This window comes from Neovison vison, chromosome X (genome assembly GCF_020171115.1).
Source record: "Neovison vison isolate M4711 chromosome X, ASM_NN_V1, whole genome shotgun sequence".
NCBI lineage: Eukaryota > Metazoa > Chordata > Mammalia > Carnivora > Mustelidae > Neogale > Neogale vison.
Genome location: NC_058105.1, coordinates 46,668,312 through 46,679,416, shown reverse-complemented (window position 1 = coordinate 46,679,416; position 11,105 = coordinate 46,668,312). Strand labels below are relative to the sequence as shown.

The 11,105-nt window shown below is 46.1% G+C and overlaps 1 pseudogene; it reads left to right on the top strand.

Moving 5' to 3' along the window:
* The first annotated feature begins 2,692 nt into the window (after positions 1-2,692).
* On the top strand, positions 2,693-3,856 carry LOC122896561 (annotated as a pseudogene).
* Positions 3,857-11,105: the final 7,249 nt, after the last annotated feature.

Genomic DNA, 11,105 nt, shown 5'->3' with positions numbered 1-11,105 from the left:
GAAGGTTTCTCCATTCCCCTATTTAGTCAATAACACATCCCAAGGATAACCACTATTCAGATTTCTAACACCATAAATTAATCTTGTGTTCTTTAAACTTCATGTAAATACAATCCCATAGTATATATTCTTTTGTATCTTTTTTTGCTAACATAGTCTGTGAGGTTAATCCATATTATTGCATGTATGATATGCATTGCCATTTGTGAATATACTATATTTTGTTTATCCATTCTGCTGTTGATGGATATTTGGAATGTTTCCAGTTTGGGGCTATTATGAATTATGCTACTATAGACATCCTTATATATGTCTATTGGTGAACATATGCATGCATTTCTATTGTGTGTAAGGTCATCAGCTATCATATTTTTGGACTGAAGACAAAATTAAGATGTGGAGCCTAGAGTATAGCAAACTAAGCAAGATAAATCCTGCCTTGTGTAGGCCTGTCTGGAAAGCCATTTGATCTTGCCCTAGAGACAGATATGTTCATCTCAGTGTCCCATAGACCTTAACAGTTAGCACTGCAGCTAGAATGTGTTTTGTATTAAAGCTTATCCTCAGAAATAACCTGTGGTGACATTTTAGCAAAAGACACTGCAGAAAACTCCCTAAACATATAAAATCAAGTACAAATTTTTTTCAAATCTAGTTTTCCAAGACACAGGAGCAGAGAAAATAAATAAATACTTAAAGTTTCCCTTTCATGCCTTATTTCATGAAATCTGCTTTCTCCTGGGTCCAAGAAAGATGATGGATATTAGTGGCTGAGAAGAGGGGGAGTGAAGATATGGGCTATTGCTCCCTGTATTCTAGAAGAAAATAAAACATATAAAGAGAAATAGTTGCTCCATGAGAAGCATGAGAAGCATTCCTTTCCTGGAAATTAGAGAAAGACAAAATGGAAATGAATTTTCTTTTGGATTTAAGAGTGGCAAATTAAAAAATGGGTGACAGGTCTGGTGTGCTAGGGCAAGGGAGAGAAGTGGGCAAACTCCTGAATCACTGGTGGTGGAAGGGGAATTTGGAGACCATGGCTCATTGGTCATGTGTATCTCAGGTGACTAAGAATTGTGAAAAGATGATCTTTTGGGGGCGCCTGGGTGGCTCAGTGGGTTAAGCCGCTGCCTTCGGCTCAGGTCATGATCTCACGGTCCTGGGATTGAGTCCCGCATCGGGCTCTCTGCTCAGCAGGGAGCCCGCTTCCTCCTCTCTCTCTCTGCCTGCCTCTCTGCCTACTTGTAATCTCTCTCTGTCAAATAAATAAATAAATAAATATCTTAAAAAAATAAAAGATGATCTTTTTGGTTTTCCATCAGCTTCCTGTTGAACTTAGAAAGATGTGTTTGTAGCTGAGTGAAGAAGGAAAAAACTCTGGTTGGGTACAGATTGGTGTGAGAGTGAGCATTACCTGGGGAGACTTGGGGTCAGGGTAGGGCTGGGGGCAGAGATCTGAAGGGGTAGAGTCAGATTTTCCTACACCTCCAGACTACCCACCAGCTCATTTTAGTTCTCTAAATGATGAATGGGGTCAGAGGAAGAACTGATGCAAGGGTACAGGCGTGAAAGGTGAGAATCATTTGACAGAGTCCTGAATCAGTGAAAGACAAGAATTGTGGTTTACCACCCAGACCTAAATCTCCACCAACCACTACCTTTTGGTTTCCTTGCGTGCCTGTAGGGGGCGGCACAACTCAAGGGAAAGGAAGAGAAAAAGTATTATGGGATATTTAGTCGAAACTGGTTTCTTCAAGGAAATGTGGCGCCTAAACTGGCCACAGGGGGGTGGTAGAAGCAAACTTGCAATCAGCGCCCATTTGTCCGCTCCGATCCTGTCCGTCTTCAAAAAAGAAACAAAGAAAACAATACTTAATCCCAATCCCTTTTGGCTCTGGGGGAAGCAGCAAAAAAATTAGTGGGGTAGAAATGAAGGGTAGGTGGGCATTTGAGGGAAGAAAGTGAGGTGAAGAGAGTGGCGGAAGCACAAAGAAATGGAAAAAGTAAGCATTTGATGGTGGTAGCGGGTGGTGATGAAAGTATTTGGAGCATAGGGTGGAGGGTGTGTCTGAGACCTGTATGGGAGACATTTGAAAGCTAGATTTCTCATTCTGGAGAGAGGATATTTACGTGCCAGTACATCTACCAATCACCATTCTCTCTTGCCTACCTGTAGACATAAATTTAGGCAAAGAAGGCAGAAAATTGCTCTACGCAGTATGATACCCTGGAGGTAAGGGTAGGGATAGAGATGTTAGAGTGGATGGTAGTTAGTACAATTGTGTTGAGGAAAAGAATGTCCAGCAATCACCACAAAGAGTTTTTAGAAGAGGGTGAACCTTCTGTGCGTTGCGTAAGTGTAGGATGTACTCAAATGGGTGAATTAGTGAAAACAGGTCAGGAGGTCAGAGGTAGAATTTACTACAGTGTTTACCCACACTAATCAGAAGAGATTGCAACCACATTAAGCTTCAGACAAGGTGAGGACAGTTGAGTGTTCTCAGCTTTAATCAGAGATCTAAAAACAAAAACAAAAACAAAGATCTAGGAAAAGCAAAGTCCAGAGTATGAGGCTCAATGAACCCTGGACAGTAAGAATACAGGGACTCCCAAAGAGAACAGTGTCCTAATAATAAAAGAGAATCACCCTTTCCCCAATGAAAATTATTATATCTTTTGTGATGCTTAGGGTATGACAACCTCCAGGTGTGTACTTGACCTCTCTAAGTGTCCTTTCATTCAGGGAAAAATGTGGTTTGCTCAGCCCAAGGATGCTGGTTTTTCATTTAGCCATGATATCAATAGTCAGTCATTTGGCCAGCCTCTCCATTGTTGGAAACACGATCCCCACTCCCGACCCTATTAGGGAGAAGGCTTTCTGTACTCTGGATAACTTGAATGCAGGAGTTGAAAACCAGGGCCAGATTAAGATGTCCATCAGTGAAGTGTGTCGGGAGACTGTGTCATGTTGCTGCAACTCATTTCTGCAGCAGGCCGGATTAGATTTGTTAATAAGCATGACAGTTATTAATAACATGCTTGCCAAGTCCGATTCAGACTTGAAGTTCCCTTTGATATCGGAGGGGAGGGGATGTGCTGAGGTTCAGGCTTTGAAACTGTGGATGGGTTTGTCTGGAAAGCTGGTCTGGGCAGGGGAATCGCTGGGTGCCCAAACGCTGCTCTCATCCATGTCCCTCTTGATCAGGAACGGAAACACACAGGTTCTCCCTGACACCCTGGCCTCGTAGAGGGCCATCTGGAGCGGAACGGAACCGAATCCACCCAAAACCCTGCTGGAGAACACCCACCTGTGTTCTCATTCAAAGAATCTACAGTGGGTGCTGTTGAAGACCCGGCCTTAGCCACCACATCACGGGGTGAAAGTTACACTTGCTCCACCGAGGACCACGCTCTTCTGGGCCAGGCAGGGGTGCCCCCGGAGCTCTGAGTAACTTCTTGGTTTTGCAGTCTGCAGGCAAAGTGCATTGTCAGTTACTCCCTTGCGGCCTTCCTCCTGCGGTAAAGGGACCTTTTCAGCAGCCAGCTGTGCCTACAGAACATCCTATGAGAGCATGGCCGGGGAGGTCTTGCCTCCGGTGGTCTCCCTGTGACAGCCGGACTGTTTTGAGGAGACCGGGCGCGTGTCGGGGCTGGAGCTGCAAACGCATCTGTTGCCTCTTAGGTTGAATTCTTTCCCACTGACTCCTTCTTCGCTGCGAGCTGATGGATGGTGAACCTAGTCATCCACAAAGGACACTCCCCTCCTCTGTGCTCTCCTGACTTGACCTCCTCCACCCAAGGCTACATCTGTACGCATCATCAATAAAGTTGTGTGCTTTGATTGGCAAAAACGGGACGTGGAACTTGTCCTTGAGTTGACAGTCTACACGCAGAGGAAGACAAAAGTAGGTGACCAAGGCGAACCACCTGGGGCCTTTGCTCCCTGACAGGGGCACTCTTACCAGGTGCTCATAGGGGGCAGGGGTAGAGGTGGGCTGGAGTGCTCAGGAGAAGGGTCTGGGGGCCAGGGGCGGAAGCCAGGGAGCAGAGGTGGGGTTCGTGGAGATTGCAGGGTACAACACCTGTGAAGCCAGCGGCATTGTGCCTGGCACCTGGAGCAGAGAAATCCCTCCATGAAGGTGTCTCTCCTTGACTGCCAGCCTGGGCAGGAGGGTCAGTATCCTTGGGGTCTGTCTACACACCCTTGGGGACCAGTTGGCAACCCACCCCCCTGCATTTAACGCACAAGACTGGCAGCGATGGTTGCCGCTCGCTGCGTGCCCACTTGGCGTCCTTCTCCCTCCCCTGCAAAGCAGCTGTTAAACCTACTTCCAGGCCCACTCCCTTCCTTGGGAACCCAAGTCCAAATTCCTGGCAGAGGGAGAAGGGTCGGCCCCCTCTTCCTTCGAGGGAACCTCTTTTCTGCCCTCTCCTCTGTCCCTTTGGTGACTTCCATCCAAAAGGAGCCGGTGGAGCCCTCCATGAACTCCCCATCAGGGTGGTGGGGCAGACGCTGAGGGGGCCTGGCAGGGCTATGGCCGGTCCACTGGGAGACACATCTCCGTCACCCCCACCCAAGCTCCTGGCACCCCTTGCGGGAAAGGAGGAACCTAGCCCTGTGCATGGACCCATTCTGTGGATCTGGACACCTCCTGCTGCCACCCCTCCCAACACTGCCAGACCTCTCCCAGCAACCCTGGGCCCCTGCATCACCAAAGCCAGCTTCCCTGCGTGTCTTTGACGTGTCAAGCAGTGGTCCTCTTTCCCTGAGCCCTGGCCCACAACACAGGCAACAAGAAACTTCCCTTGGGCAGCGCTGCCTCTGTGCCCGGTGCCCTCTCCTGGTCTCTCTGGGATGCGGCGCTGGGCCACTGTGCCCTGGGCATCAGCACTCTGTGCCTGCTCTGCCTTCTGATGCTCTCCTCCACAAAGACCATAGTTGTATCGGTTCCTCCCTTCTCCTGGAGTTTGGCTGGCAGGTGGATTACAACCCCTCAGCTTTCAACCGACCCTCCCAACTCCCTACCGTCTCTGGGCTGACTAGAAGGTATGGGGACCTGCCAGGTCCCAGGACTATCTCTGGGGAATCTTCCAGCCTACAACGGGGACACCACCTCTCCCCAGGCACTGGCACCTTGGATGGCCAGAACGTGACTTGTGGTTGCTGTGACAACACACCCCCATCAGGGCGCTCTCTCTCTCTCTCTCTCTCTCTCTCACACACACACACACACAGCCGGACACACACACACAGCCGGACACACACAGCTTGCCACCCCTCCCCAGGCTTCCTCTGCTGGCTGTCCTGTTTCCTAAGAGTTGCTAATGCGACCAGCCCTTTCTCCCAAGCCAGCCTCGGGTGGACTGCGCAATGTTTCCCAAGTAGGAGTGCCCTGGACACTCCAAGCGGAGCCTGCTGGGCCAATGCTGTCTTCAGCGACACACCTGTTTGTGCTCAGCCTCTTGAATCTCAACACAGAGGCAGGTCTTCTTCCTCCCGGCTCGGGCTCCCAAATTAACAGGCGCCTCCCCACTCTGGGCTCTGCCAAATCCCCCTTCCAGTGCTGCCACAGGCAATTGTCCCCCATCTCCAAGGCAGGCCCTTGGCCCTTTCAGGCCACCCCTGACTTCTACCTCAGGGAGGGCCTTGGAGACTGTCTGCTCATCTCCTGAGCGACTATCTGTCCCAGAGAAGACTGTTGGCCTCCAAGGGTCTCCAGGTTGTGGTCCTGGCTCGAGGCAAGAGCCTCCTGTGCATCTGCTGGCCCTGCCCTTCCCAAAGCCTTCCCCCTGCACCTGAGAGCTCGGGCCCCTGGTCTGCCCTTTATCCCTTGGATGGTTGCTGTGCCAGGCAGGAGCCCCAGGGGCAGTGGAGGGGGTTCGGGGGCATGCCTGCCAGTCAGGGCCCGATGAAGACATTTGGAGGCTGTCAGCAGCAGGAAGACCATGGTACACCCCCAACACGTAATGCCGAATGGAACGGCATGGGACCACCAAGCCCCATGCCTGCCTGCCCCTGCCTGCCAACTTGCCCACCTGCCTGCTACAAGGAACAGATTCTTTCCGGGCTTCCCCATGGTAAACAGTTGTCAAGGGCATCAAAGCTACAGCTTGGCACACTGTGTCGGGGAAGGACCCTGCCTTGATGGGGCCCACCCCAGCCTGGCCTGCCTCTGGGGAAAATCTGGGGGGCCCATCCCCATGGACTGCCTTCCAGCTCCACCAAAGGCCTGGTCTTGCTTCTCAGGCATCTCCCAGTGACGTCTACATCAGGTGCCTGCACGTACTGGCTGCACACTGACTCCCAGTGCCCTCCCCGGCTTGCTACCCCTCCTAGAGGTCTTGGGATTTGACCTCCCAGCCCCCCCTGTCCCTGTGAAGAGCACACGCAGGAAGTTGCAGACTTCCTGCTTCCCAGCCCATACAGCCAGTCTCAGACTCTGCCTCCTCACTGGGACCCCAGCTAGCTCCAGTCTCACTGCAGTTCCCCCCACCAGCCCCTCACTTTGATGTGCCCACCCCACAGAGAGGCACGGCCCTCACCAGGCCAATCTTTAAGCTGCCACAGCACCGTTCAGCGGACAGCTGGACAACTGTGGCCAGGGCTGGCCCCAGGCTCCCTTCTGCTCCCAGTGCAGCTGGTCTAGGATGCAGGCGAGTGCCTCACTGCAGTCCAGCGCAGTCCCACGGAGGATGAGCCAGTCCCTCGTGTGCCACACATGCTGCGGGCCTCACCTCACACCCTGTCACTTCCCTCCTCCTCTCTGCTCATGGCGTCTGGGGCACCCTGAGGCCAGGCTCCTTTCCCCTTACTGCCTCTTGTTTTTGTGTGTGGCCTGGGATGTTCTCCCTCATGCCCTGATTACAGACAGAGTCTCCTGTGTGGTTTCCGAATTCCTTCACACTCTTCCACTGAAAGGGTTGTCTCACAGATCAACTTGGAATTTACGTCTGTGCAGGCTGGGAGGGGTGACCCAAATTTTACTTCTCCCCCTCCCCGCCCCGCTCCACCCCGTGGATAACAGGTTAACCCAGCACCATTGATCACTCCGGGCTCACGCTGCCTGTCGTGTGGCACATCTGGGACCCTCGTGCACCCAGCCCAGCTGAGCATCCCCTCTGTGGCTCCCTGGTGTGAGTCTCCCCCGAGGCACACCTTTCTCCCAGGAACCTCTAACTGACTGGGGGACCCTCAGCTCACCGGGGGGCCTGATGGTAGGTGCTGTGTGTGTTAGCAGGGAGGTGAGGGTGGGTGGGTGCCTGTGAGCAGGCCTCTGCCCCAGGTTTCTTCTTGGGACACATTCTGGCCCACAGGAGACGTAGGAACCCTGTCGCCTGGCTGACTTTAGCAACATGGGAAAGTGGAGACTGGTTTCTTCCCTTCCCAAAATTACTTGATTTGTGTGAAAGAAAAGCAAGTAGAATAGAGTGCTGTGTGTATCTTCATAAATATTATGTTGTTGCATCATATATGTGATTTTATATTTTCTATGAAAATATAAATTATCTTTGTAATGCTACACAAAGAATGGCATGGCAGTTTCTACCTGTTGACAGATACATTGAGCTTGCCTGGGAAAAAGTAAGAGATTCATTTTTTTTCTGTTTTATTGTGCCTTTCGAATTCTTTACATATATATTTTTTCATTCTAAAATATTTAATACGAAACAATTGTTGTTGATTTATATAAAAGTTCTTGATGGAGCATCATCATCCTAATGTCATTTTTGTGAATGCTTATTAATTTTATTATTTTGTTTCTTTTTTCTTTCTGACTTTTAAGTAGATATACATAGTTCACAAATTTTGACAGGTTTATCTCTTCCTGTTCAATATTTTATACCTCATTTCTTTTTCTATCTCATTGCAGTGTCAAAGACCTCTGGAACAATAGTATTGATGATACAGTACATACTTGTCTTGTTTCCTATTTTAATGGTTGATGTTTCGGTAGTAAGGTTGATGTTTGCTGTGTAGGTTTTTGAGTAAGTAATCTATCATATATATATATAATAGAAGTATAAAGCAGTAAAAATGAACGAGTTAGATCTTTATATATCAATCTAGACAGTTCTCAGAAACCTAATGTTGTGTGAAATAAGCAATTTGTAGAAAGATATGGGTAATGTCATTTATATATTTTTAAGCATATGAAACATTGCTATGTATTATTTTGTATAGATAAATTTCCATAATAATTCAAAATGGGTACTGAAAGATGCACATCAATTTTACAATATCAATTACTTCTGGGAAAGGATGGAAGAAAGTGTGACTCTAATAGTGTATGTAGCTTAATTTGATCTGTTAATACAAAGATATTAAACAAATAAAAGAAAAAGTATTAATGTTTGTTAATTATGGATGATATATACATATAATCTCATTTTTCTCTGTATCTTTCTTTTTTTAAATAGAAAGAAAAATGAATTTTTTGTGCAATACAATCAATAAAAAAAGACCTTCACAGAGATGCCTGGATGGTTCATTCTGTTAAGCATCTACCTTCAGCTCAGGTCATGATCTCAGGGTCCTTGGATCAAGTCACCTTGGAGCCCTGTGTCAGACCCCCTGCTCAGCTGGGAGTCTGCTTCTCCTTCTCCCTCTGTCCCTCCCCTGTTCATGCTCTCTTTTTCTTAAGTAAATAAAATCTTTGAAAAAAGGTCCTCACCTAGACACATCTTCAAATAATTTCAGAACAATAAAGATTAAAAGGAGACCCTAAAATCTTTTGAGAGTAGGGGGAAAGTCATCTACGAATCATATTGACATCAGACTTCTTATTCAAAACACTGGATGGTGAATGTGAATGAATAAATGCCTTTAAATCCTTAGGAAATATACTTTTCTCTATTATTCTATCTCTAAACACATTATCAAGTAGTTATGTGATGACAGTAAAGACATTTTTAAGACTGAAAGCACTCACAAAGCTTTTCTCCTATGGACCTTCTTTTAGGAGTTATTTGAACATGTCTTCCAACTAAACAAGGTAGTACTCAAGTCAAAAGAACTATAGAATCAAGGAAATGGTGATCCAAGTTGGGAAAGCAATGAAGGTTAATTTTAAGATAACACCCAACAGCACATTTGGTTGACCAGATCAAAGTGGAACAAAATGGCAGAGGATTTGAGGTACTCGGTGAACTCATGAATAAAGGGAACTTGGTAAAATTAGTTGAGAGGTTAGAAATATTAGAGGCAAATAAGGGAGGAAAACAATTAGCAGAATTTCTAAGAAAATATTACAGTGATACTTCCCAATGAACTATGCCTTCTTGTATCCATACCATTGTGTAGTCCCTTCCCACCTTGACTTTGGACCTGGCCTTGTGAAACTTTTTGGGCATTATTTATTTGAAATTCAAATTTAACTGGGCATCTTCTATTTTTATTATTATCTGTAACTACCTTAGCTACAGGAAAATCAGGCTGTAGCTAATCTGCCATCTGACTTCAGCCACATGAATAACCTCAGGCAAGATTAGCAGAAGAACCAACCAGTTAAGCCCAGTGCAAGTCCCTGATCCACAAAATAATGATCACAGAAGATGGCTGTTTTAAGCTACTGAGTTTTGGAGTGGGTTTTGTTTTGTTTTGTTTTGTTTTTTGTTTGTTTTGTTTTGTTTTTTGTTTGTTTTGTTTTGTTTTGTTTTTTACATAGCAATAGACAATAGATATACAAAACAAAAGAAAAATGTGTACTTGCTCCAAATATGCAACATATTAAGATAGAGTTCAGCATTTGACAGTGTTTAAGGAAATAGAATCTATGGAATCTCGAAATTAAGAACAATATCCCTTAAGTGACTCAAGAGCCTTGACTTTGGATTCCAGAACATTTCTAAGAAACTATAGTGACACCAGAAGACAGGAGATAAGTGGACCATGGCTGCAGGGCTCTCAGAACAGTCTGAAGTGACCAACTGCATGTAAAGGGAACCCCCCGCAACGTTCCACAAAAGATCTAGGTTGAACTTGTGAAAGCACCTGAGAGAGCCAGTGGTGTCATCATCAAAGGAATGCCTTTATGGGGTCTTGAAAGCAAGAGGAGCTTGTCCTTCTAATGGAGGAAATGCTGCTGATATTTCTTCTTTATATACCATATGCATATCTAGCTATATCATCCATATCTACATAGTAAGTTCCAGTTTACATTTTTTAAAAAATATTTTATTTATTTATTTGACAGAGAGAGATCACAAGTAGGCATAGAGGCAGGCAGAGAGAGAGAGAGAGAGAAGCAGGCTCCCTGCTGAGCAGAGAGCCCGATGCAGGACTCGATCCCAGGACCCTGAGATCATGACCTGAGTGGAAGGCAGTGGCTTAACCCACTGAGCCACCCAGGCGCCCTCTAGTTTGATATTATATTATGTTCTGTAACAACTGAGTCTCCCAGTAAGGTTTTCTGCTTTGAACTCTGAAAGTTGAAAATCATGAACAGAATTTAGATGATTACAACTATATAAAATGATGCTCGTTGTTGAGCCATGTAGTGTCCTAATACTCAAGTCCCTTTTGTATAGTTATAGAAAATGACTCACCTATCACTTGGGGATGATATTTCAAGTTGGCAAAAAACTTAATAAAATACAGCTGGCAGAACTAGGTATGTAAAAGATGATAAAAGAAGAAAGAACAGTAGAGCTGGTACCCTCATTCTATAAAGTGAGAAGTGAACAAATCTTGGTGGAGGTTTAGGGAAAAAATAAATGTTTATATATATCATTTAAAGTTGCATTTACTTTCTGTATTTTAATTGATTTCATGGCCTATTTACTCCTTAAGAAAGCAAGCTTCCTAAGGGCTACCCCTGTCTTGCTTGCTACCAAATTCCAAATGCTTTAAAGAGTGTCTGGCACACATGTTGCTCAATAATAGTTGTTGGCTGTATGATTAAACTATGATTACTAATAATACTATAAGAATAGGAATAAGAATGGGGGAGCAAGAATTATGAAATAAATGAGCTTCAGTGTCCTATTTTCATAGCAGAAGGTCATTAGAGGTATAAGTGTATTTTTGACATTTTGAAGATAACCTCAACAGTAGTTCTCAGTCTTGGCACTACTAACGTTTTGGGCTGGAGACTGTTCTGGGTATT